The sequence below is a fragment of the Catharus ustulatus genome, chromosome 8, assembly GCF_009819885.2.
Source record: "Catharus ustulatus isolate bCatUst1 chromosome 8, bCatUst1.pri.v2, whole genome shotgun sequence".
Lineage (NCBI taxonomy): Eukaryota > Metazoa > Chordata > Aves > Passeriformes > Turdidae > Catharus > Catharus ustulatus.
Window position 1 is genome coordinate 33,982,390 of NC_046228.1, and position 24,306 is coordinate 34,006,695.

The 24,306-nt window shown below is 48.9% G+C and overlaps 1 long non-coding RNA gene across 1 annotated transcript in view; it reads left to right on the top strand.

The window, feature by feature from the left end:
* LOC116999752 overlaps positions 1–24,306 on the top strand; it is a 39,981-nt gene that overhangs the window by 1,195 nt on the left and 14,480 nt on the right. Inside the window, exons 2-5 of the long non-coding RNA XR_004418600.1 lie at positions 518–2,818; positions 17,101–17,233; positions 21,701–22,303; positions 23,751–23,828. This is a non-coding gene — a long non-coding RNA (uncharacterized LOC116999752). The remainder of the gene's footprint in view (positions 1–517; positions 2,819–17,100; positions 17,234–21,700; positions 22,304–23,750; positions 23,829–24,306) is intronic.

Consider the following 24,306-nt stretch of genomic DNA (forward strand, 5'->3'; position numbering starts at 1 on the left):
ACAGGCTGCAGTTCTTCACTGCAGGCTTCCCTTGGGATCACAGCCCCCTTCAGGCATCCCCATCCTCCACAGCCCCTGTTCCACCAAGGACTTCCATGGGCTGCAGGGGTCCCTCTGCCTCACCAGGGGCTGCACCAGCTCTGCTGGACCCAGCAGAAGCTTCTGGCAGCTTCTCCTGTAGCCCCACACTGCCCAAACCTCACCATGCCAGCCCAACACACCTTGAATCATTACCTGGTATTAATTTTTCAGCCTAAAACAAGCTCTGGAGACCTGTTATTTTAGAGATTAAAGTTCTAGCATAAACAAACTCATATGCATGATGTTTTCGCACGGGAGATGTTTTTAGTATCATATTTAATGCTCCAAACAAAGCCATTGCTTGTGGTGTTTTGCAGCCTGGATGCCTTTGAAAGGGTAGATAATGGACCCTGTTTGATGTTGAGCTATTTGGGGCCTTTTATTTGCATTTTGTGGTTCTTATCTTGTAAACAAAGACTCCTTTCTGTGTCTGTAGATCAGGATGTCACCCAAAAAGCTCTGTGGAAATGGGAGAGGGCTCCAGAGGTGCAAGACACAAGTTCAGGGGCAAATGGAAATGAGGGATGAAGAACATTTCCCCTTTAAGGTTTGGCTTATCCTGGCAGAGACTGGAGGTAACTTTTGTTTTTCCCAGGCACCTTTGATTTTTTTTTTTTAATTTTATGTTTTAAAGCAATCCCAAGCTGGCAAAGCGGGAAGGTGAATTTGCTGGAAAATTGCAATGCCTCCCCAAAATTCAATAGCTGCCCCAGGGTGCTTGGCTTGTGAGCATGGCCAGGGAAACAAATGCCACCTGCAGAGCTCCAGCTCTTTGTTAGAGGGCAGGGAAAAGAGGAGGAGAGCAGTGCAGCGATGTTAATTTGTTGTCTCAGGGAATAAGTGTCCGTCCCTTGGAGCTGCAGGGAGGGCTCTCAGTTTTTTGCAGGCTCCTGATGATGTGAGCTGTTGGAAAACTTGTGTCTGAGGGAGCTTAGGAGGCTTCCTGCTGGTGGCCAGTGCCTGCTGGAGAGGAAAACCCAACAGGAGCAGTGGGAGGCTCTGAGGGTGCTGCTGCTGACCTCTGGTCCTGAGCCCTCATTGTCACTCAAAGGCAAATCCCACTTCCAAAGCCATCCCAGCAGGCTCAGTGCTGTTTGTGAGGCTCTCCCTGTGGCATCCAGAGCAGCATCTCAAAGGGGAGAGTGCAGGAATGAATCTGGCATCTCTGCTGCTGCTGCTGCTGCATGTAAGCAAGTTGTTCTAATGCACTTATCTCTTGTTTCTCTAAAGGTTATAGAAGTAAATAATCTTGCTTTAACACAGTGTCCTTGCAGTCCCTGCCTAGCTCCATGGATAACTCTTCCTAAGGCTGCCTTGTGGTGATTAATACCCTACAGAGGGGAATTATTTTTTTATTTAAAAGGAAGCAAAGAAGTAAAGCTTGAAGATGCTTCATGCCCCCTGTGCTTGAGGCTGACTAGTTTTAGCTTCTTCCTCCAGCTTGAGGGAACTGGTGCAATGTGTTCCCTGCTGCCCTGTGATGTTTATCCCTGTGGACCAGGTAAGCAGCACCAAGCTTCTTTCTGTGGGCTGGAGAGGGAATGTGAGCTGGGCAGGAGAGGCTGGAGTGTCTCACCCCTCCCTCCCTGGCACTTGTGCTGTGCTGAGCTCACGCTGATGCTGCTCCTGTCTCTGTAATGGGTTTTTTAGCACTCTTCAGAGACCTGGGTACTGCCCTGGCCTACTGCCAAGGACTGGCAGACCACTGGGAAGCAGGCTGGTACTGCCCAGGGTTTCCCTGAACAGTGTGGCAGGGCACCAAGTACACATAACCCAGCAGCCAGGCTTGCAGCTGTTTGAAACACTGAGATTAATGAAAACTGCCCCTTTGCCCTGAATATTCTCAGTATTGCACCCCTCTCCATCCATCCATCCATCCATCCATCCATCCATCCATCCATCCATCATCCATCCATCCATCCATCCATCCATCCATCCATCCATCCATCATCCATCCATACATCCATCTTGTCTGGGATTACAGTTCTGCATTCTCTCCTTTTCCAGAAACCTTTTGTCTCTGTGGAGCACAAATGTTGCCCTGAGCCATCCAGCTCTATGTGCTCCCCACAGACGTGGCTTCTCCAAAACTTTCCACTTAGTGGTCAAACCTCTTTTGACTTTTGAAAGCTTTGGCTTGGGAGGGAAATTCTTCTACTGCAGGAAGGGATACTGCAAAATAAATCCCACCACGGGCAAGGGAGAGGCATCTAATCTTCCTGCTCCCTAGATTTAGCTGTGCCATTAGCCTGGACCCTGCACATGAAGCTAATTTTATAATTTGTAAACGTAGCTGAGTGGGTTTATAGAGGAATGTCGGGAAGTGATGAAATACCTTCAATAGATTTATAAAGAAGTTCAATGCATAAAGCTCTCTCCCCCCCTTCTGCCCCCCTCCTTCTGTCTTGGAGTTGCACACAACAGAAAACATGGCCATGGGAAGGGCTTTGTGGCCAGCACTCAAGCCTTTAATTTTGCTTTTACAAGACAGTTTTATAACATCAAGAAGAATGGAAAAGCTGCAAGGCATGCACACTCAAGATGCTGTGCTCCTGGAAAGTTCTGGACGGGCTCCAGGCAATGTTTGGTGGCAAAGAAAGATGAAGGTCTTGGAAAGAAGAGGAAATAATCAGCCAAGCCCTCATCCTTCAATATTCCTGTTTCTGTGAGCTGGGAATACCATTGGAGCATGGGAAGGACAGAAAAAATTCATTCCTGCAACATCCTGTGTCTGAGGGTGAGTTCTGATTGCATCAGTAACAGCTTCTTCTGTTCCACTCCACTGAATTCTCCTGATGTGATGAAAATGAGCCATCCCATGATCTGCAAGACTCAAAACCCTGCTTTTTGCTGGTGCTTGGGCTCTGTGTGGAGTTCCTGTGTGATTTCTCCTGGTAGGAATTCCTCTGTGATGCCCCGTGGGTATCACTGTGAATTTCTTCTGGGGTTTTGATTTTTTGTTGTTGTTGTTTTTGGTTTTTTTCTGGCTTTTTATTTTTTTGATGGAGTAAAAGTGTACTGTAAGGAAGGAGAGATGGATGTTGTGACCACGTATTCCCTGTTTTTCCTCTGGAAACCAGGCCAGCAAGTGGGATGTGTCACAAAACCTCCATAGCACAAATGCCTGCCTTACACAGCCCCAGCTTCATACGAGGGTTTTGGGGGTCAGGAAAAGGATTTTGGACCCAGAGATCTGGATTAGCAAAATACCTGATGATCAGGGTGATAGCCAGCATTCACAGAGCAGCCTTGTCATAACCAGCAGCAGCCCCTGCTCCCCCTCTTTATCACCCCAGGGCTGAGCCAACCCAAGGCCAACATCCTCCCATAGGTCTCTCGGCAGAATTATCAGAAGATCTGGGGGAGAAGGCTCCTCCCAGGCCAGTTTGCCCAGCTCTGGCTCAGCAGCTTTGCAGATTAATCTCTGTGTTATGACCTTACACACATGAGAAGCGTTGGAGGGAGGAAGGATTGCCTGGATGGATTTTTCCACTCCATCTCTTTGGTTTTTATGTTCCTAGTTGTGTTTTCTTTTAATGATTCGCAGCTTGGACTCTTTCCTGATTTTTCTTCTCTTTTTTATTTGTTTCTTTTTTTCCCCCCCTCTCTCTCTATTGAACGCTGATGGAAAAGGAGAGTGCTTTCCTCCTGCCTACTTAAATCTTTGGCTGAGTCTCACGGAAAAACAGTCACACTTACTGCAGCTCCCAAAGCCTTCAAATCATCAGGGGAGAGGGGAGGAGGGAGCTGCAGAGGGAAGAAAATCATTTGTATAGGCGTAGAGTGAAGAATCACCTTCCTTTAAACTCGTGATCTGTCTCTGTTCCTACAGATTGCTGTCTCTGATCTTTTTTCTCTGCCCAATATCTCCTTTCTATTATCTTTCCTCTGCCTTTGCTGTGATGTGTCTGTGGTGTGTCCCTTTTTGCTGGGATGTCTTGCTCCCAGGAGAGTTTGAATAAGAATGCTGGGACTTGAAGATCCAGGTTATTGACAAGAAATCATTACTAAAACCTTTTAATGCCTCTTCTGTAATTGATACAGGGATGGGCAGGGAGGATTTTCCTGTAGACACAGGTTTTTTTCCCCCCTCCAAATGTCTTTAAAAGCCCTGAGTGGGGTGTCCTCCAGCCATTTCCTAATGGGTTAAAGCATCCTGGTGCCAGATGCTTTGGGGTCTGTAAATATTGCCCTGTTTGCAGATGGATACACTTGCAGGGAAGCAGATGGAGCCTGAAATACTGAGCAGCAGAAGACCCCAGAGCGCTTGCTCTCAGCTGAGCATCATCCTATGTGCAATTTTTGGGGTCTCCCTTTAAGCTCAGTTATTCTGGCCATATTGCCCCAAGTGAGGGTGGGGAGAGAGGACAAGAGGTGATGTTGGGTAGACTGAAAACACCCAAACCTCTTAGCCCAGCCACTGGGGGCACAAATAGCCTGGCTGGGATGGGGGCACTAGTGTGGTGTCTGTAAGAGGGGAGGGATGAGGGTCCAGGGGGTGAGACTTGGCAAAACCCCCATTTCCTCTACCAAGAATATCTTCTGACCATCTCCCTTGCTTTTTTTCTTTTTTTCTTTCTTTCTTTTTGCTGGCATCTGTTGCTAGGAGATAGAAAGCACAGTCCTTTTTGAAGCATCTTCAGCTGCCTTCTACCTTCCTGGAGAGCTTCAGCTTTGTTCTGTGTCCCTGCTCCTTTCCTTCTCTGGGGCTCATCCTTTCATCTTTCTCCCCTGGCCTCCACACACTGCTCAGGAGGGATTTGCCACGTCCGTGCTTGTTTCAAACACTGCTGTGAGCCTGCTCCCCAAACCCTCCTGTTTTAACTAGCACAGGATTCAGCATCAAACACCTGCCTGTGAACTTAACTCCTGTTCCAGATGTTCCTCCCCAAGGAGTCAGGACTAAGGGGAAGCAGCCCCTCTGGCATGTGTACAACTCCTCCTGCATGCAGATGTGCACAGGCAGCTCTCTCCATCTCCTTGCTCAGGACTTTGCCTTTGGGATGTGCAACAGCTTCTCACCCCTCTGCAGGTGTTTCTCTGCTCCGTGGGCTTTGCTTGGCCTTCAGCTTCAGTGAAAACTTCCTGGTTTAGGGGTTTCCCTTCCACAGTTAAAATAAAAAGGGAGGAGAAGGATGCTGCAGAGGCCCAGGTGAGAACAGAGATGAGAAGTGGGTTGGGGTATTGCCCCCAGTTTCAGGCTCTAAATCCCTCAGTGTGCCTTTTAAAAAAAGAAACCAGAATCAAACAAATTGCATGAAAAAGAGAAACCTTTTCTTAGTCTTGCAGCTGATTCCCAGAACTGCGGACGCGGAGCAGGTGGGCACTGAGGGCAGCAAAATGTTTAGTGATGGCTGAGCGAGGAAGTGACATTTTCCAGCTTGCCTAAGGATGCAAGAAAAATGCATCTGTGTCTGCAGCAGCCCCACGAGCCGGTGCTGACCTATTTACGTGCCCAATTATGCACACAGGCAGATGCCCTCTTCCCACCTCGGAGCAAGGGGCTGAGCCAGGACAAAAAATTGCCAGCGTGGAGTTTTTCCTGAGAACCAAACCCCCCCAGATCCTGGCATGTCAGCAGAGGGCTCAGGGTGCTGGAGTGATGTGTTTAGAGGAGATTTTGTTTATTTTCCTTTGGAGTGAGGGATGCAGCTGGTTTGGAGGGAGCAATGAAAAATCCAGCCAGTTTTACCCTCTCTGCATCCATTAATGCCCACTGAGCCCCTATTACCATGCCTCTGGTATCCCTCCAGCGCTCTCTCCTCCTCCTTCCCACCCTGATTTACCATTTCCCATATTTCATTTCTGTTATGGCCAGTGGCAGTGATTGCTTCACACATCCATCACGCTGTGGGTGCCACAGTGTCATGGTTGGTGCCTTTGTTCGGCTTCCAAAATCCTTAAACCACCTTAAAGCACCGAGCCCCAGGCCATTGTTAACCTGCCTTTAAAACTGAGATTGCAGCAGAATTTTCCATGGGAAGTGATGAAGTTTTTAGTGATTTCTTACTCACGCCCTTTGCAGCCTCACTGCAAGATTTGATTTCAACGTTATGGGCATTGAGTTGGGAGTGATAACAATATGGAAATGGAAACTAAGGATCGATCTCAAGAGTTAAACGGAGCTTTATGAGTCAGAAACTTTTTGGGAACTTTTTCATTTGGGTCAGGCTGTGCAAGCATTAACTCAGGATGGTTGGAGGCTTCATCATCCAGAAGTCCTTTTCTTCTTCCACACCTGGGCAGCATCAGCTGAGCCTTAATTCCTTAATTCCTCCTCACTGGAGGAGGGACAACAATAAAAAACAATTTGTTCTGGAAGGAAGGGCTCATCCTAGCTGGCTGCCCAGCTGTGCTGCAGCACACAACCCTTGTCAGAATTGTGACACCTCCTCCTGCCTGCTGTCACCTATCACTCACATTGAGCTGGAACAAGACAAGCCCCACACCCAGGGATGCTGCCACCCTTCCATCCCACTTTCCTGCTCTGGATAACGAGGGAAATCAATCATGCTGCCCTGGGGCTGGCCATCCATCTCCTTCCTCAGCAATGGCTAGGCTTCTCCTGGCCAGCCCTGGCCCCTGTGAGCTCCTTGCAGGAGAAGGGCACAGGTTATAGGAATTGCCACGCTGCAATTAAAAGTTAATATTTCAACAGCGCTGGGTGCTTTGCAGTTGCTTTCTTGGTATAAATGATCTTAAAAAGCCTCCCTTAGCTGGGAGGTGTTGGCTCTAAATCTGCCTGTTTCAAGAGGCCTCTGCAGAGGGCACTTCTCTCTTTGAGCAGAAACTGTTGGCTCAGAAAATCCCCAACAAGCCAGAGGTGTAAAATCACAAATGAAGTGAGTTGTGTTTGCTTAATTTTTATCACCCAATTTCTGCGAATCCCCCATGGAGGTGCTTGGAAAGGACATATTTCCCCTTCTCCTTTCTTGCTAGTTTTGTCATTCTGACAAATGGTTGATGTGCTGGTTGAGTTTTTAACGCTGCTGGAAATGGTCGTGGCTTTCATGTTTTCCAGCCAGCACTGTGATTTCCACAAAAAAATGAGAGTGAGAGGCTGTGGGTAACTGTTCCTCTGGCTCTATTGCACCCCACCACAATTTGCTTTCCTATGAATAACACCTGCCTATTTTACATCTCAACAGCAGCTTTCTTTATTTATTGAAAAGCTGGGAATTCTTGGAGGATATTTCCATTTTTCTCTGCTATTCCTGGCGGTTGTGCTACAGCAAATTGGTCTCCAGCTGCACCTTTTCTCCTCAGTTTTGGCTGGAGGGAGCCTGTCTGGCTTGCTGGGTGATCAAAAATCGTCCCAGGAAATGGTGTCCAGGCCAGCAAGGTGGCAAACCCCTGTTCCTCTGCTCTGCCATGTGGAGCCCTGGCACCTCTCCTGGGCTAATGGCCATGGGAACAGTGTTGTACCCCTTCACCTCTGCTTTTGGTGGTGCCAGGGATGGCTCGTGCTGGTTGATGTTGTGAGGAGACTGAGAAGTTTGGGTTTCTGTGTGGAGTTGTTGAGCCAGAGAGCTGGGTCACTGGTGAAAGGGGGACAGAAGGTGCTCACACGAGGCAGGGAACAGTTTTTGCTGGGCTAACAAACATTTACCAGATGGGCTGGAAAGCAGAGTTGCTCTTTGCCAGAGTCCTGTTTTGACTGTCAGCCCTTACCAGCTGCAAAGACAGCGTTCTGAGTTTCTGACAGGATTCTGAGTCTCTGCTTTTCTTAAGATATCATATCCAGACACAAACCCCGTCATGGGAAGAGGATGGGGATTCCCTCACAGCCAGGTCTGAGCTGTACCCTGGGTGAATCACAGAACCATTAGGGTTGGAAAGGACCTCAAAGATCATCAAGTCCTCAGGCTGGATTTATTAATCTGTCCCTTTTTCACTGTATTGAAGGAAATGCCATCTTCTAGCTAGAAAATGAGGAAGGGGGTGAAAGAGCTGATACTATTGGTGTTGTTTGACGGATATTCTTTTGAATTGTAGAATATCCTGAGTTGGAAGGGACCCACAAGGATCAGCCAAGTCCAGCTTCTGACCCCACACAGAATCACCTCCTGTTGCCACTTTTTTGTGGTGTTTAGTTGTTAGGAAGTCCATGGGTTAGGGCTTCTTCCCCCAGTGCCCAGTGAAACAGCGACATTTACATCCTGCGGAGTTCTCTTCTCCCGAGAAAAGCAGGAGTGAAAGCTCCTATTGTCACCCCCTCCTCTGGCCACAGCTTTCTCCTTTTGCAATATGAGCTGCTGTCTAGCACCAAATAGGATAATATTTAATCCGAGGGACATCGTATGGCTTCCCAAAGCGCTGTAGCATAATTGGAAAAAGAAGAACGAGTGCGGGATCACAGCGAGACAACTCAGACGAAATGTAAACTGAACACACTGCAAAGCACTCCGGGACCTACTCGTGCTCCACAGCACTATTGATGGGCCTTAACTGATCCAGAATAGCTGACAGGGTAAAAGAGGAGCCTGTCTCTGATCCTTTGCAATTAGGCACTGGGCTCCCAAGCATCTGTTTTCCCGGGGAGATCACCTCTGGCGATTGTGTGCCTCGTGTTTTCCTCCGAGGGATGCTGGAGCCAGCCTGGAGAGCAGGGCTGGGAAAGGGCTGCAAACACGATAAAAGAAATGGAGCTGGTGCGTTCAGAGGAGAGACAAGGAAAGCCTGGCTTAATTAAATTAGCAGAATGAAAGCTGAGGAAGATAGCTGCCTATAAATACACTGGCGGAAGATGGGGAGGGCAGAGCAGCGCTGAAGGAGAACTATTTATGCCCGAGGGTAGTGTTGGCACCAGAACAAATGTACGTAAACTGGCCCAGAATAAATTCAGCCTGGAAATTGGAAGATCGTTTCTGACAATTAGAGAGCAATCGGACTATGGACCAGCCTTCCTGTGGGAATAGAGGGGGATAAAACCCTTCCTGCTTTTAGCAGGAGGCCGGGATCCGATGACCCAGGGATGCTGTGCAGCCCAACACTTCCTCCTTCCCTTATTTTCCTCAGTGATTTCTGCCTCAGCCTCCTATTTATGCCGATTCCCATCACGTCCCACCCTCCTTTCTGTCGCCTGATACGGATCTGAGTTGCTGGCTTTGCTCCCTTCTGATGCAGGTGGCTTTCTTCTAACAGCAATAAATTCCCCACATGGTCAGGAGCCTGCAGCATTCTTGGTGCTTTTTGATGTTTTTATTTTCTTCTTTTTTTAAGATCTCTGTGCCCAATCCCTCTTTGTCCATTTGTCCTTCCTGCATGGAGGCATCCAGACTGGGGATGGTTGGTGTCCTCCAACCAGGGTGTCCCTGCCAAGTCCTACACAGGTAAGAGACTCCCTGGAGGGGACTCTGATAGCTCCTGTTTGGGTTAAACAGGCACAAAATGATAATCTGAGCCTCTTTTCAGCCCTTGCATCACATGGCCCTGCAAATAACTTGTCCCAGTGATGGAGAAGGGCTTTGGGGAAATCCGGAGTGTTGGAGCCATGGATGCTGAGCAGCCTTGGGATCTGGCAGCAGAGGTTTGCAGTCTAAGCTCTGGGAGTTGACCCATTTGGACAGCTCTTTCTGGGAGATATCCTCTATGGACAAATCCTTCTAGGATTGGGAAATGAGAGATGGCTCAGGATAGCTTCATTGGCTTTTTGAGTGCCTTTCCTCACGTTTCCCTCGAATGGTTGTGAAGGGGATGGGGCAGGGAGGTGGCTGAGCTCTCCTTGTCTGCAGGGATGCTTCCAGGAGGGCTTCAGCGATGCTCTTGGCTCATGAGATTGGGTGTTTACGTTTGGTTTAGGTGCAGCAACAGTTCAGCACTTAGGCTGACCTTTTGCTAAAAATACAGGCAGCGGATAGATGTGAGCAAGTGTGAGGAAGAAAAGGGATTTCTCTGCTTGCAGGTTGTGCCCATTCCCCTAAGCTGGAGCTTTTCTTTATTTATTACCATAATGAAGCCCTGTGAAACTTCTCAACAGGCAGGAGGCCTAGCAAGGAGAAGCATAAAACCAAATTCCTCCTGCAATTGAATCATAATGTTGAATCCCAAGTGTGCCGGAGAAAAAAGAGAAAAATTAGAAGTCTTTGTCGGGTATTATGTCAGCTTTCTGGATTATCAAAGGAAATCTTTTCAGCAAGGTAGTTGAAATACTGGGTTTTCAGGGGAATTAAATGCCAGCCTGTGTGTTTTGGGTGCCTAATTCCTGTAAGGCCTTTAAAAACTCATGTCTTCATTCACATTCTCTGAGTGTCACAGCTTAGCCAGCCCGAGCTGTGTGCGTGCTCCATCCGACATCCAGACAATTCCTCTTGATGAGGGAGCAGGGCTGGTGCTGCTGCTGCCATTCTGCATGCACACAGCTCTGCCAAGGGACTGCCAAGTGCATCTGTTTGAACTTTAACCTGCCTGCAGTTAATTGCAATTATGTATTTAGTTATCAGGATCAATTGGAAAGTTGGGGAGGGAGGGGTGAGGGATGCTTCACCTCATTTCCTCACTTACAGCTCCACAGCTCAAAAACTTGTGTTTCTAACCCCCTTAATGCCCGTTATTTGCTAAACCCCATCCTTACTGAGGATTTGAGATTCATTCTTATCAACCCTTTTCTTCATAAAGCAAAATAGCACAGGTATCAGATCAGAATGCATTAAAATAATAATCCTAAACAATGCAACCAACCAAACTAGTTTAGTAAAGCAACAGTTTGCATGCATCAAGGTTTTTTATTCCCTTAATGCTGTGTAATTGGGCTGCAGGTGAAGTTGAATAAGTCATTTATGGAAAGATAAAAATGAGGAATTTCTGAGTGTGGCTGTGCTGGGCAGCAACCGCGTGCTCAGACCTCATGGATGGGTCCCAGAGGAAGGGCTGAGAGGAGCCAGCCCTGCAGGAGGCTCCCTTTGGATCCCTGGCAGCATCAGGAAGGGATCAGGGCTGTGTGGGCCAAATCCCAGCAGTGGGGTGAGGGATGTTGTGGGCACAGCACTGGGTGGGACTGTGCAAACTTCTCTTTGATGTTGCAAGACCTGAAAGGGGACAAACTGGGAAGAATTTAATTTGGAAAATTCTGCCTGCTCCTTCCAGCTCCCCGCCATCCCACGGAGCCACAGGATATGGCTCTGAGGCAGCTTTATCATTGTCACAATTGTCTTTGTTCTGGTCCCAACCAGGTCAAACTTTATAAGCCAAGTACAAGGCAGTTGGCTGTGCCTTGTTTTCCCCCAGATTAAGCCCTTTGCATCATGCACCTGTAGAATGACTTCAAAGCACTGCATATCCCATTTTCTTCCTCAGTTCCTGCCTTTGTTGGTCTTGGTTCTAAAGCAGTGAAAGGAATATTGAAATTCTCATGCCTTCTCCTTATTTATTTAGCATTACCTTGGCTCTGCTCAGTTGGGGTGCTTCAACATTAAGATTTTACCAGCCCAGTTCTGCTGTGCCAGACATGGGAGGGTTTTCCCTGAGTGCAGGTAGAGAGTAAATCCATAATTCTGTGGTAACTCAAACCCAAAGGCAATGCTGTGCTCAACTCCAGCTGCTCTTCTCCTCTTCCCACTGCCCTTGTCCTGCTGCATTGCTTCTGGGATGCTGTCCTAGACACTGTTTTGGGGGAATATGTTAAATGAGATGGAAAACCCGGCTGAGTTCCTTGCTGGAGCTGCATTCCTTCGTGCCTCTCTGGTGTATCTATCTGGCAGCATAAAGGAAAACATCATTAGCTTTCAGCCTAATCCCTACTGAAGTACTGGACTCCTTCTCCTGGTGGCCAGCAGCAGTCCAGAGAGATGCCAAGACAACTTTGGTGTTGGCTGGTGGGTTCAATTTGCAAAGCAGCTGCCAGCTCACCCCAGGATGTGCCCTCTGGGGCTTTTTCCTGTGGCCTTCAGCCCATTGCAGGGGCAATTCCCTCTCTCCCTCTTCAGTAATGGTTAGGGACTGTGTTCTTGGAGGAAGGGGTCTCCATGCCAGTGATGCCAGCCCAGCATCCCCTCTGGGACACGTGAGAACTGGCAGCAGGGAGACCCAGGTGGGAGGAAAAAGAGAGGATGAGGATGGAGGGATGGCAGCTGGAGCTTGCCTGACACCTTTATCAGCTCCTTCCAACCTGGGCTGGCATCTCCTGCTGCTGGCACAGTCCTGGCAGAGGGGCTGTGCTTGTCCCTCCTGCAGTCATCCCTGTGACCCGCCACCGTGGCGTGCTTCCAGGAGAGTCATCAGCTCCTAAAAATAACTGGGGAATAGCTGATGGTGTGGCTTCTGTCTGTGTGCTAGTGCAATCAGCCACGAGGCTGCTGCAGCCAGGACTGCTCCCCTGTCCTGCTGCTCTCCAGAACAGGACGTGGAGGTCACGGCGCCTTGGCTTGGCTCCACAGCCTCACTGCTGCCCTTGCTGGGCTGTCACAGCCGCTTTTCCTCCTCTGCTCTGAGTGCAGGCATTGACAGGGAAGTCAGCTCGTCCAGCACTGCTTCTGTTCCTTGCCTCTTGTGGTGTGAAATCTTTGCTTTGCTCGAGTCTCTGGATGAGTAGGGGTTATGGGTGTAACTGCACATGACAGGGAACAAACTCTTCCAGCTCTGTCTCACCCTCGAGTGGGAGTGAAGTGCTGGTGTTCAGTATCTTCAGTCCAAAGCACAGCCCTCTGATGCTGGATGCCAACAGCCTTAACTTTCTCCTACAGGAAAAAAACAGAGTTCTGGAGTGGGAAATCCAAGAGATTGCTGTGCGTGCTGCAATGGTCCTGTGCCCATCTCATGATCAGAGAACTGGGCTTGCAAATTGCTTTGCTGCATTCCTCCCTTCCCAGGTCTGCGTAGCTTGTTGTAATTCAGGACTTTGCTCTCTTCAGTGGCCTTTCCTGCAGGATGGTGCAAAGCCAAGTGATGCAGGTCCAAAGAGGACATGGACCCTGCTGATTCAGCTGGGCTTGTCTGGAGAGGGGGTGTGGAGGCCACAGCTGCCTCTGGGTCACAACCACCTAAAACAAAGCCTTGGGGGCTCAGGGCACTCAGGTCTGGGCACCCTTTTGTGTTGAACAGCTGTTTTATTCTGGTCTCTGGCTGGAGGGACCCGTGCTCCGTGACCTTGTGTGTGGGGTGCAGATAGAGAGCTGCCCTCCTTAGCACAGCACGTCCAGATCTTTAATCAGGGACATCAGTGTCCATAACCTTGCTTGTAACAGCTCTCTGCAGTCACTGCTAAACATAGTCAGACCTGGGAGCATCTCCATCCCTGCTTGTGGAAAAGGGTTTTTCCTATATCCTGCCGCTGGTGTGCTCAGGGTTCCTCTGTTGGCTAGCCCTCCTCATCCTCCTGGACGTGTGAATTCCTCTGGCCAGGTTCAAGGGCTGGACAAATGCTGCAAATTATTGCCTGTACTGAAGCTCTGCTTTCCTGCTCTGGACTTCTCCCTGCTTTTAATTCGTTGTATTTGCGCCTCTTACCCTCTAGTTATAGGTGCAGCGCTTCTCGGCTTTCCTTTCTGGGAAGTCTGTGAGTGCGCCCAGAGCTGCGCCTCCCCCGTGCCCGCCTTCGGAGGATGCGGGATGCGGGATGAGGATGTGGGGTGCGGGATGCGGGATGCGGGATGCGGGATGAGGGATGCGGGATCAGGATGCGGGATGCAGGATGAGGGATGCGATCCCTGCTCCTTCCCCTCCCCTTGCAGCTGCAGCATCGCAGAGCTTGGAGTTCACAGAGGGGACAGCGATCAGCACCCAAGGAGAGATTGGTGCTGTCTTCTCCGACTGCAGTCGCCTCTTTTCTTATTCATAAACGCAAGCAAACAGGTGCTAAAAGCTTTTACCCCCCCATCCTTCTTGCCCGGCACAGTCAGGCTCTCTCCTGAGACCTCTCCCCCCAAAGCTACTTCTGCATTTCTTGGCATCTCTGTAAGGATTTGATTTATCTGGTTATCTGCCCATCTCCCCTTCTTCATTACAGCTGGGGTTTAGGGCTGGAAGGATGAGTGGAGTTACTGCAGGTGAGGGAGGGGTTGGAGATCACGTTGGATATTGCATTTTTTCCACGGGGTGCTGTCTAGTATCTGTGCCCAGAGTCCTCTTTTGGGTTTGTTAAAGCTTAATTCTTCTCAAAGTTGGTAGCTGTGAATCTCTGTTTCAGTGGTCTTAGTTCATTCCCTCATTCCAGTTGTGTGTGTGGATCCTGCATTTATGGATCCACTGCTCTGGAAACAGGTTTGTGCGTGATTCCTTAACCTTTCTGCTCCAGAATAACCCAGGAAGCTTCATAGATTCCTTCATCCTCCAATTCTGGCTGTTCCTGGTGCATTTTCAAGCAGGCAGCTAGTAGATGTGCTCTCTGGAAAAGTCTACTTTGTGGTGAAGCAAAACCTCATCACTGGTGCTGTCACTGGAGAAAAATGTATTCATTATTATTATTCTTCTTATTATTTTTAGGAAAGATGCGATCTCACCTCATGCATAAAATTAGTTTAATGGAACAGCAGGAACGGGAGGGAATATTGGCTTTCCTGTGCTTGTCTGGGGAGTGAGGGAACAATTTCTTTGCTCCCTCTCAGGCCCTGGATGAATGATATGTCATTGGAGCCACAGTTTTAGCTGAGGTGTGTCCACGAAGGCAGCGGGGGACGAAAAACTAGGTTTTAAAAAATTACTTAAATGCAAATGCAGATGCATTTGTAAATCCTCAGATAAGGAGTTACATCCCATCTTTGAGTGGAGGGGGCAAGGGGCACCACATCAGGAGGGTTGGGACACCAGGTCTTGCACGTCCCACGGTCTTCCCATCCCTCTCCCGAGGTTATTCCTGCTGCTTTAGCTGCCCCAACAAATACAGGCAGCAGGCACTGTGTTAGTAGCACTGTCAAAGTGCACTTGTGCTTGCCTGCACCTCCAAAACTTCTTCTGGGAACTGGCAGGGAGAGATGAGGACAGAAGTGATAATGTCATCTCAGGGCATCCCCTGCCAGGGATGGCAGCGTGTGCAGGAGCTCTCGTCCCCTCCAGCACTCCCACACAGCCTTGTCCTTCGGCTTATTTCCCCTCACAGCTCCAGGTTATCCCAGGGACAGCTTTTTTCCATTGGAAAGTGAACTTCAGTGAGTATCTCCCTCTCTTGTGGAAGCAAGAAATTTGTAAAAATTTCGAACCAGAAACTCTTCCTTTGTTGGCAGCCCAGAGGATCTTCCCTCTTTGTTTGGAGGAATATCCTGGTCAAAAAGCTGCTGAGCACAGGTTTTGTCACAGCTTCTGGCCCTGGGATTTATTTGGGACCAAACCCTTCACTCAAAGATGATAAAAGGAGATTTCCCCTCCTTTCCTGGAGATCCTGCTGATCCCAGTGTCTTTCCCAGCTTTGGTAAAATAGATCCATTAAAATTAGGGGTTCTTTGAATGAGAAGGATCAAAGGATGAGTTGGGAGGGGAAAAAGTGTGGGAAAGGAGGAAGTTGCAGGCAAACTTACTTAATTTCCACCAATAGGCGTGAGGCCAGCCTGGGGTTCTGCCTGTCTCCCAATTCTTTCCTTCCCTCACAGTGTGTACGGGCTGTTTGCACTTTTTCCTCCTCCACCACTCTCCCCTCTTGGGCTGCAGGAGATAGACACTTTTTAAAATGCAAGGTGAGGGGTTTTTTTTCAGCTCATCAAATGCTCTCTGGTGGCACCAGGGCTCTGAGAAAGCCTAAAAGACTTGGAGGCTGTGTGCAGTCTCATTCCCTTCGGGTGCCAACCCCCAGCATCCCTCCTCCAAAAACTTCACTTCGTTGTGATGGATTTCCAACATCTCCTCGCCCTCGGGCTCCTGCAGCTCCCCCAGCACTGCTCACTGCTTCTGACTCCACTCCCTGTGCTCCTTCCAAGTTGTCTTTGGGCCACCTCCACATCTACTTTACATTGCAGTGGCGGGGGACAGAATCTCCCTGGTGCCTGGAAGGAAGTGCAAACACGGCCGTGAAGGAGCTTCCTGTGCTCTGTGTGTGAAAATATCTCTCCTGCTACACGAAAAAAGACATAAAATTGCTTTTTAACCTGCTTGTCTTCCTTCCTTCTGCCCTTGGTCTTTGCTGGGAGGATGGAAGCATCGATCCAGCTTGCTCTGACCCTGGTGCTGTCAGCGTTCAGGTTGTCTCCTGAGCTCCTCTAAGCCAGGATCACAGGCCAGATTAATCTGGTAGAAAACCTCACAGCTTTTTGGGGGGACATTCCCAGAGAGTACAGGGACTTATTAGTGACAGAGGATCTTGAGGAGAGCAGGCTTTGCTGGGAGATTTTATCTGTTTTTACAGCTGGTGCAGGTGGATTTTTCTGTGATAAAAGCTGTAAACACCACCAAAGTCAGAATGTTCCTCCCTGGCTTGCAGTAATCAGCTTCTAGCTCTGAACCACCAGAGTTAGCAGGACCCCACCCCAAAGAAATAGGACTTGCTGCAAGTATGGCAGAGGTCAGGTTGTGCTTGTAGGAGATAAGAGAGTTTAGCCTTGAACCTTGGAGGGAGCATAAAGAAGGTGTTGGTGGTGCCCCTCAAGGGAGGAATTTGGAGTTAACCAGCCCCTTTATGCACATCAGAGAATCCACCTCCTCACATCTCTCATTTTTGGAGACTGTTTTCCTTGCTCCTGCAAAGAAAGTGGACGTTGCTTTTTAATACCTTTCAATATTATCTGCCCGGTGTGGTTTTACTTGGCAGGAGCACCGTCTTTTTTTGTTATTCATCCTTTAAACTGTTTTTGAGCAGGAAAACACTTCCCTCAAAGGTTACTTAAAGAGTTCTTGTCCAAATAGTGACAACAAATGCACTTGGGGGTTGTGCATCGATCCCAGAAGGCAAACAAACAACCCCAGCTTAAATCCTACACCAACTATAAACCTTACGCTTTTTAATTGGGAAATTGATTTTAAATCCAAGTCTCTTGAAAAAATCTAATTATTTTCCTTTAAAAAAAAATGAAATGAAAATAGGAAGAGTCTTTCTCTCTGTCATGCTCCACCAGGCAAAAGAAAGTGAGGAGGAAATGATTCTTGGCTGCATCTCTGCAGGGTGCCCCAGTGATAACCTGGATAATACAATCTGATTTTGGCCTTGAGTCTGTTCCCTTGGATTATCGCATTTCTTCAAGGACCAAAAGCTGTGCTGGTGATTCAGACCCGGAGGAGAATGTCTCTTTTAGTGGTAAGCTTTCAGATTTTTTGTTTTTGGTTTTTTTTTTCCAGCCATCAAAGGCTACAGAGGAGGCTTTCATCATGTGGCTGCTTTATAGAGAGCAAATTTTGGGCATCCTGACCAGAGCCCCAGCTCTCCTTCCTTCCTTCCTTCCCAAGGAGGATCCTGCTTGTTGGGTTAAAAGGGAGAGAAAAGTGAAGGGAAAAGAGGAGGTGAAAGAAAAGGCCACCTTTGGAGACTGTATCACCTGGCCTGAAAGGAAAGGTGGATTTGGAGAGGAGGATGTAAAATCTAAGCTATGCCACGTTGAGTGGATCCATCAGGGTCCAACAGAAGGGCTGAAATCCCAACTCTCGCATGCTCCTTTCTGTTTTAATCTCTGTGATTAGGTTTTGTAGTGCTCACTGCAAGACTCTGTTCAGGAGCCCTCACTTGGGAGGTGAAGCATTCTTGGCTTGTTTTTCTCCATGCTTTGGCATAGTTGCAGCTGGTTTTCCTCCAGGGAAGGGAAGGAGGTGTGCTGCCTTGTCTCTGCATCCACTTAAGAATGCAGGAGTCCACATCCCACGTCTCTCCTGTTGCAGAGGGGTTTCTTCCCCTCCCTGGTCCAGGTGAGGGCTTTCTCCTGGAAGCCTGGGTGCCGAGGGATTCTGGAGCAGAGGGATGCCAGCTGGCCTGCTTCCACCAGCCTCCTTCCCTCCCTCCCTCCTTCCCTTCACAAGCACCCACAGCCACCTCAGAGCCAGGCTTGTTTATAGAAACACTGTCAAGCAAAAAAAGTCTTTCCAATAGCTCCGAGGAGAGCCACGTTTTCAGCTACTCAGTCACCCTCAAACTGTGAAGACGCGACACATCAGCTGCATAAAATTAATTTATTTAGTTAAGGGAGGCGTTAATTAAGAGATCTCATTTATTGTGTTTCTGCAGACAGCTCTCGAGGGCCTTTTGAATTGTCAGCTCTGGTGACAGCAAAAGCTAATGGTGTCAGGAATCAGTAGTGGCAGGATTCGTGCCGAGGGAGGAAGTGGGAGATGCTGAAGGGGTTGAGAAAGGAGTGATGGAGTGGCAGAGGTTTGGGCACACACAGCTGGGGACTCTGCCCTTCCATAGACTCCCCCAGTGAATTCTGGCAAGGGGAAAGGCTCTGGGTCCAGGTGGCTGCAGGAAAAGCCCAGGGTTTGGCAGAGCACCTTAGCAAACCCACGGATGCCAGGACGTGTGCGGCCAAAAATGTATTTGTGTGGATGGACTTAAAATAACTGACTGTCCATGTGAGCTGAACTGGAAAAGAATCTTTGATTTATTTTAAATAATCAGCTTTTTCTGCACTCAGAAAGGTTAATTCTCCTTGGTTAATCAGGATGTGTCAATCTGACAACCAAGAGCAGGCCTAACACCAAACTTGTGGGTTTAAATTTAAAGTGTCTCAGAAAATAACAAATACGTTTGATCCGAAAGAATTACATGCTCCAGTACAGCTGTTTATAGGCATCTCCTTCAGGAAAAGCTGCGCCAACACTTTTCACCCCACTTTTTTTTATCTTCTTATCATCTTTATCAAGTTGCTTTTGGAGGGAAATTGAAATTCTCTTGATGCAGAAAATAGGCCAAAAGGAAAAAAAAATCCTACAAAATAGTGGAGTGCTGAACTCGGTGAGGAGGTGGTGCTGCCATCTCCCAGGGAAAGATGTTTTGTGTTTTGAGGTTTGTTAAACAAAGGAGGCATTGCCTGTGCTTAGGAAATCACCCCCAGCTCTTCTGGGCTTTTCCTTGTGTGTCCTCCAAGCTCACTCATTTAAACCCAGCCTCATGTAGGCTACCACTACTTTAACCTTGATTGATTTATTTTTTTTAACATGGTTTTTAACCTGTGGGATGGCAGTGGCTGTGCAGCTTGGATGAGCCCCTAGCCCTGCCTCTCTCCAGGTGATCCCTGTCCAGGAGGAGCAAAGTTTTGGGGGTTTTCTGCCTTTGGGAGCTCAGGGTTGGATTTTGTCATGCTCAGCTGCTCCAGGAGTGGTTTGAAAAACAGGACAGGCATTTTTCCAAGCAGACCCTGAGGGGTTTTCAGTCCAAAAGGATCACTGGGAGCTCACCCTGTGCCAAGGGCCTGGTGTCCCCAAGGACATGCTACATTTTCCTGTCTACTTCTCAGAGGAGAACGAAACCTTGACTTGCCCTTGGCTCCCATCACAAAAGCTTTGTGATCCTCAGGCAGAGCTGAGCAGGAATGGAAAATGGTGAGAGATGGAGCTTTTAGTCTTTGATTTGACCCTGAAGCGACAGCAGGGCTTTCCTGTGCTGGGAGCTGTAAGGAGAAGAGGTTTTTTCCCCTATGGGAGTTGCATGTCCAAGAGATTTTTTCTTGGGTTTGTCTCCTCTGAAGCCACACAGGATCTGACCAAGGCTTTTCCTGCAGCAGCACAGTGTGGATTTTCCACTGTTTTACTACTGTGGTTGTATCCCCAGGGCTGTCTTGCCCCATCCAGCTCAAAACTGGATCATAAAATCCAAACAGAACCATGAAACGGTTTGGAAGTGACTTTAAAGAAAATCTCATTCCAACCCCTGTTCTGTGAGTGGGGACACCTTCCACTAGACCAGATTCCTCAGAGCCCCTTCCAACCTGGCCTTGAGCATTTCCAGGGATGGGAGAGGAGCAGCAGCAGGGCTGAGGATGGGAGATTGGTAGGCTGGGAGGCAGAGGAGAGTGTGGATGTTGTGGATGTGCTGCCAGAGCTGCCTGGGGAGGATTATCTCTTATGGAGTGGCCATGCTGCAGACCAGAGGGAAGGGTGCTGTGGGAGGGGGCCCAGCAGAAGAGGAGATCATGGGGGATTCATTTAAACAGCAGTGTCAGATCCTATAAATCTGCGGGGTTTTGCATATTTCCATATTTATATATGAAAATTCAGCGAGGTGGCTTAAAGGCAACTGAAATAAAAACAGGGCTGTCAGAGCCTGAAAACCACCAGCAAATCTCTAACAGACCGTTTAGTACAAATGTATGGGCTTGAAAAAACTCCGAGTTGGTCCCTTGGGGCACTGCAGCTCTGCTGGCTGGGAGGCTGCAGAGCAGAGGGGCCTTTCAGCCTGGCTCATGTCCCGTGGGACGGGGACATTGGGATGCTGGTGTGTCCCTGGGATGCTTTCTTGCTGCCTTGTGTGTGCTGTGATGGTCTGGGAACGGGCAGGGTGTTGGTCTTTGTCTTGGTTTGAAAGACAGGTGTCTGCTAAGACGCTCTTTGAAATGGAGAATGTAAACCCCTTCTCTCCAAATTATTGTAATTTCGAAATTAAGGGGCTCTCAGGCAAAGAGATGGGAATAGGAATAATTTCCTTACTAGGAACAATTAAAATAGAGCATTACAAAGAACAAACCCAGAACACTGACAGAGTCAAAATACAACCTGACACCCTGTCAGGGTGTTGGTAGCAGTCCCATTAAATGATGGCTGCATCCTCCTGCAGTGACAGATGTGATTCAGTTGGAGTAGTGCTCTTGTACAAGGTGCAGTTTCCCTCTAAAGGTCCAGTGATGACATGGAAAGGTCCAGTTTTCCTCTGGGATCCAGTGGAAAAAGGCTGCTCTGATGTTCCAAATCTCAGATTTTACCTGTGTAGGAAAGGCCCGGCTCTTCCCCCTGGCTGGAGCATCTCCCAATGGGATGCAGTAATTTTATCAGTCCCACAGTGGGACTCAATGGCCATTAACAGAAGATATCTCCATGGAGGAAGGATGGGTTGTGGAAAAGATAAAGAACAATGCCCTGCCTGGTTTCAATGGATGGCCCATTAGCAGAATATCTCCCATGGGGATAAGGATCACTGCCCCACCTGGTCTCAATAGATAGTGACAGAATAGATACTTTTGGTCGCATCCTGTATGCAACCTAAGACAATCTTGTTTAAAGCCACTTGCTTGTGGTGCCCCAAAGCTTCAAGGAATGCTGCTGGCAGGGCTGGAATGGTGCAGAGGAATGTTTTACAGCCTGCAGGGGCTGTGGCTGTGTTCAGCCTTCCTCACTTCTCCTGTGACTGTGTGCCCTTTTCCTTTCTAATCTTCGGTGATCAGCCAGAATAAGAATTCTCCAAGCCACTGGTCTGCATCACCCTCGCTGACCTTCTGCCGCTTCATGAGTCTCTTCCCATGGATTAATTTAAAGGAGAGATTTATGCTCCATGCGCAGGCAGGTAGAGTGGCCTTCCAGGTTGGAAAACAAACTCCTTTTAGAGTAACTCTAGGTGCTATCCACCTTGTGGCTCTGTGCTCCTTGCTGTGGGACCTCAACCCTTTCTGGTGTCCCTGAGCAGCCCCAAATCCCACTGTAGTGTTCTATAACTCTGGCCTGAAAATTTCATAGAATCGTAAAATTGTTTGGGTTGGAAGTGACCTTTAAAGGCCACCTCGTCCAATCCCCTGCTACAGACAGGGTTGCTTAAAGACTCACCCAGTCTAATCTTGAATATTCCCAGGGATGGAACATCCACTGCCTCTGTGGGAGAGCTCTGCTTTCACCGCCTTCATGCACCAAATGTTTCTAAAGGGAAACTTCTGCTGTCCTGATGCAAAGACAAGAGCTCTCCCTGCTCCAAATCCTCTGAAACTTTTTCCTCTTCATCCGCAAGGCAGGAGCTGGAGGCCATGGACACCTTGGTTCAGCTGAAGTCTCCAAATCAAAAGGAGATAATTAATGGAGGATAGAAAGCTGGGACAAAAACAAGCTGTCAAAAGAAAAAGAAGAAGTTGCTAATGTGTCTGTCATCCCTGTTCCCTCCTGGCCAGCCCCCAGAGGTGGGAGGCGGGCACTCCGTGTCTGATGGAGAGAAAAGAGGGTGTTGTCAGCCTCAGCTGTCTCCAGATATCAGCTCTCTTCTCTTGAAGACTCATCTTGCTGCCAGGCCACTTCCTCTGCTGTCCCCCAAACTGTTCTGGGGAGGGATTTGCTCCACGGACGCTTTGATGGCGGTGACTTCCCGGCACAAGCGCTTCCAGCTCGGGTTTGATCCGCTGTGCCGCACGCCTACGATCGATTTGTGTCCCAGTAGTGCCTATTTCTCTTCATTACCCACAGACAGGTGTGTGCAACCAGCAGCTCACATGTTGGTGTCCGCAGTTATTAGGTTAAGCAAGACAAATCCCGGCATCAGCATTTCCCTTTTGGCTTTGTTTAGGGCTTTGCTCCTTCCCCCGTGGGGCTTCTCGTGGTGACTTTGGCACAGGGTGACATTCTTGGGAATCTTGGAAGGTGCTGGATGTTTTCTGAGAAGTGACATCGCTTCCCAGGTTGTTGCTGTCACCTATTGCCACGCTGGGGGAAGAAGCAAGGCTTGGCTGCAAAAATCCAGGGGTGTCAACATCTGGGGAGTTTTGCCAAAAGTTCTCCCCAGAGCTGTGATCTCAAGGGTGGAGTGTCACCCTCCACTGCTTTGCTCCATCAGGGACTTTCTCCTGCCTGGTGCCACTGGTGATGGGCATTACTGGAGGCTGGTTTTAAGGCTGACAGTTAATATTTAGGGGGTTTTTGGAGGTTGGGACTTGCTAACTTTTAACCAAACTCTTACACTCCTCAGCATTTGTAGTCCTGCTGCTGGGAAGTCTTGGCTTACATCGGGGAGAGTTTGCCTGGCCAAGCTTCCAACAGCTGGGATGGAGGGTCCACCCACCCCAGCCTTCAGCAACATTTTTGTTCATAATTTCTATAGAGGGCTAATGATTTCTGAGGAAAAAGGGGAATTTTTATGGCTGCCAGTGGTCTAAAACACCCCGTGAGGGTGCATGGAGCAGTCAGCTCACAGTGCAGTGTTTGCTCCAGAAAAGCAATTTGGTGCCTGGTGTGTTCTGGGGCTCCATGAGGTTTAGGACAGCACTTCTCACCTCTCTGTGAGGATTGCTGCCAGGTCCTGCTGCCTTGCTAACAGCAGGTTCCTGCCGTGTCCTGCAGCACCCATCCCTTCTTCCCTCTGCCTGGCATTAGAGGGCACTCAAAGGAAACCTTCCTGGTGCTCCTGCTGCCCAGGCTCTGCAGGCTGCCAGCCAGCCCCTGCACCCACCCCGGGCCACAGGGCTGACCTCCAAGCAGGACCCTTTGCCTTGCCCTCACCCTCTTGTTTTGGGTTTCTGCCCGCGTCTCACCGCCGAAAACCGCTTTGTGGTTTTGGATCTGACATTTGGGATAGAGCACCTGCAGCCCTGATGAATCCTGGGCACTGCTTCTCCCCTGCCTCGCCCTTCATCTCCCCCTAATTGACATCCCTGAATCCTGTCTCCGTGTGACAAATCAGCCTACTTACTCTAAGTGATGACATGGATAAATATTGCAGGCATTCGTTGTACGTCTGGATACCCTGATAATAAAAGCTATCAGAATCTCTTCCCCCTGCCCGTGCATAGCAATTACTACCAAAGGGTTCACTCCTCCATCACCGGAGCAGGATGTGGAATTGTGGCTGTGACAGCAAGATTTCCCACTTGCATTGGTGGTTTTGGGCCATAAAACAGCTTTTTTTTTTTTTTCTTTCATAGACAATTCATCAGCAGTGTGGTGAGACTGTGCAAGCTGTGGGGGATCTCCCAGGAGCCCTTTTGCTCACGAAATTCCAGGTACCTGTGCCTGCTTGGATGGACCTGGGTGTCAGGAGTGGCCATGGTGGGTGCCCCTGTGGGTTGAGGGTGTGGTTTGTCCCTTCCTCGAGCAGCCCCCATCCAGGCTCTGCTCCTCTTCCTCACTGGCACGCTGGTGGCTCTCCTGGGTTGAGGCTGTCAAATTGCAGGGTATTATTTTTAGCCTGGTTTCCCGAGGAAAAAGCAGCTTATGTGATTGTACTGTCTGTCAGTGCCTTTCCTCCCACCAGCCTCCTCTTAACAAGTTTTGAACCCCCTGTCAAATTTTCCAGGAGGGATGGAGAGCTCCAAGACGTGACGTTTCCCTGCAAATTAGCAGCTGGGGCACCTTCCTCAGGAGGGGATGGGGCTGGGACAGGAGGAGATGCCGGGGAAAGTGAGAGAGGAGAGGCTGGGAACGGTCTTTGCTGAAGGCTTAATATCTCAAATACAGATATTAAGGCCTTAATTAAAGTTA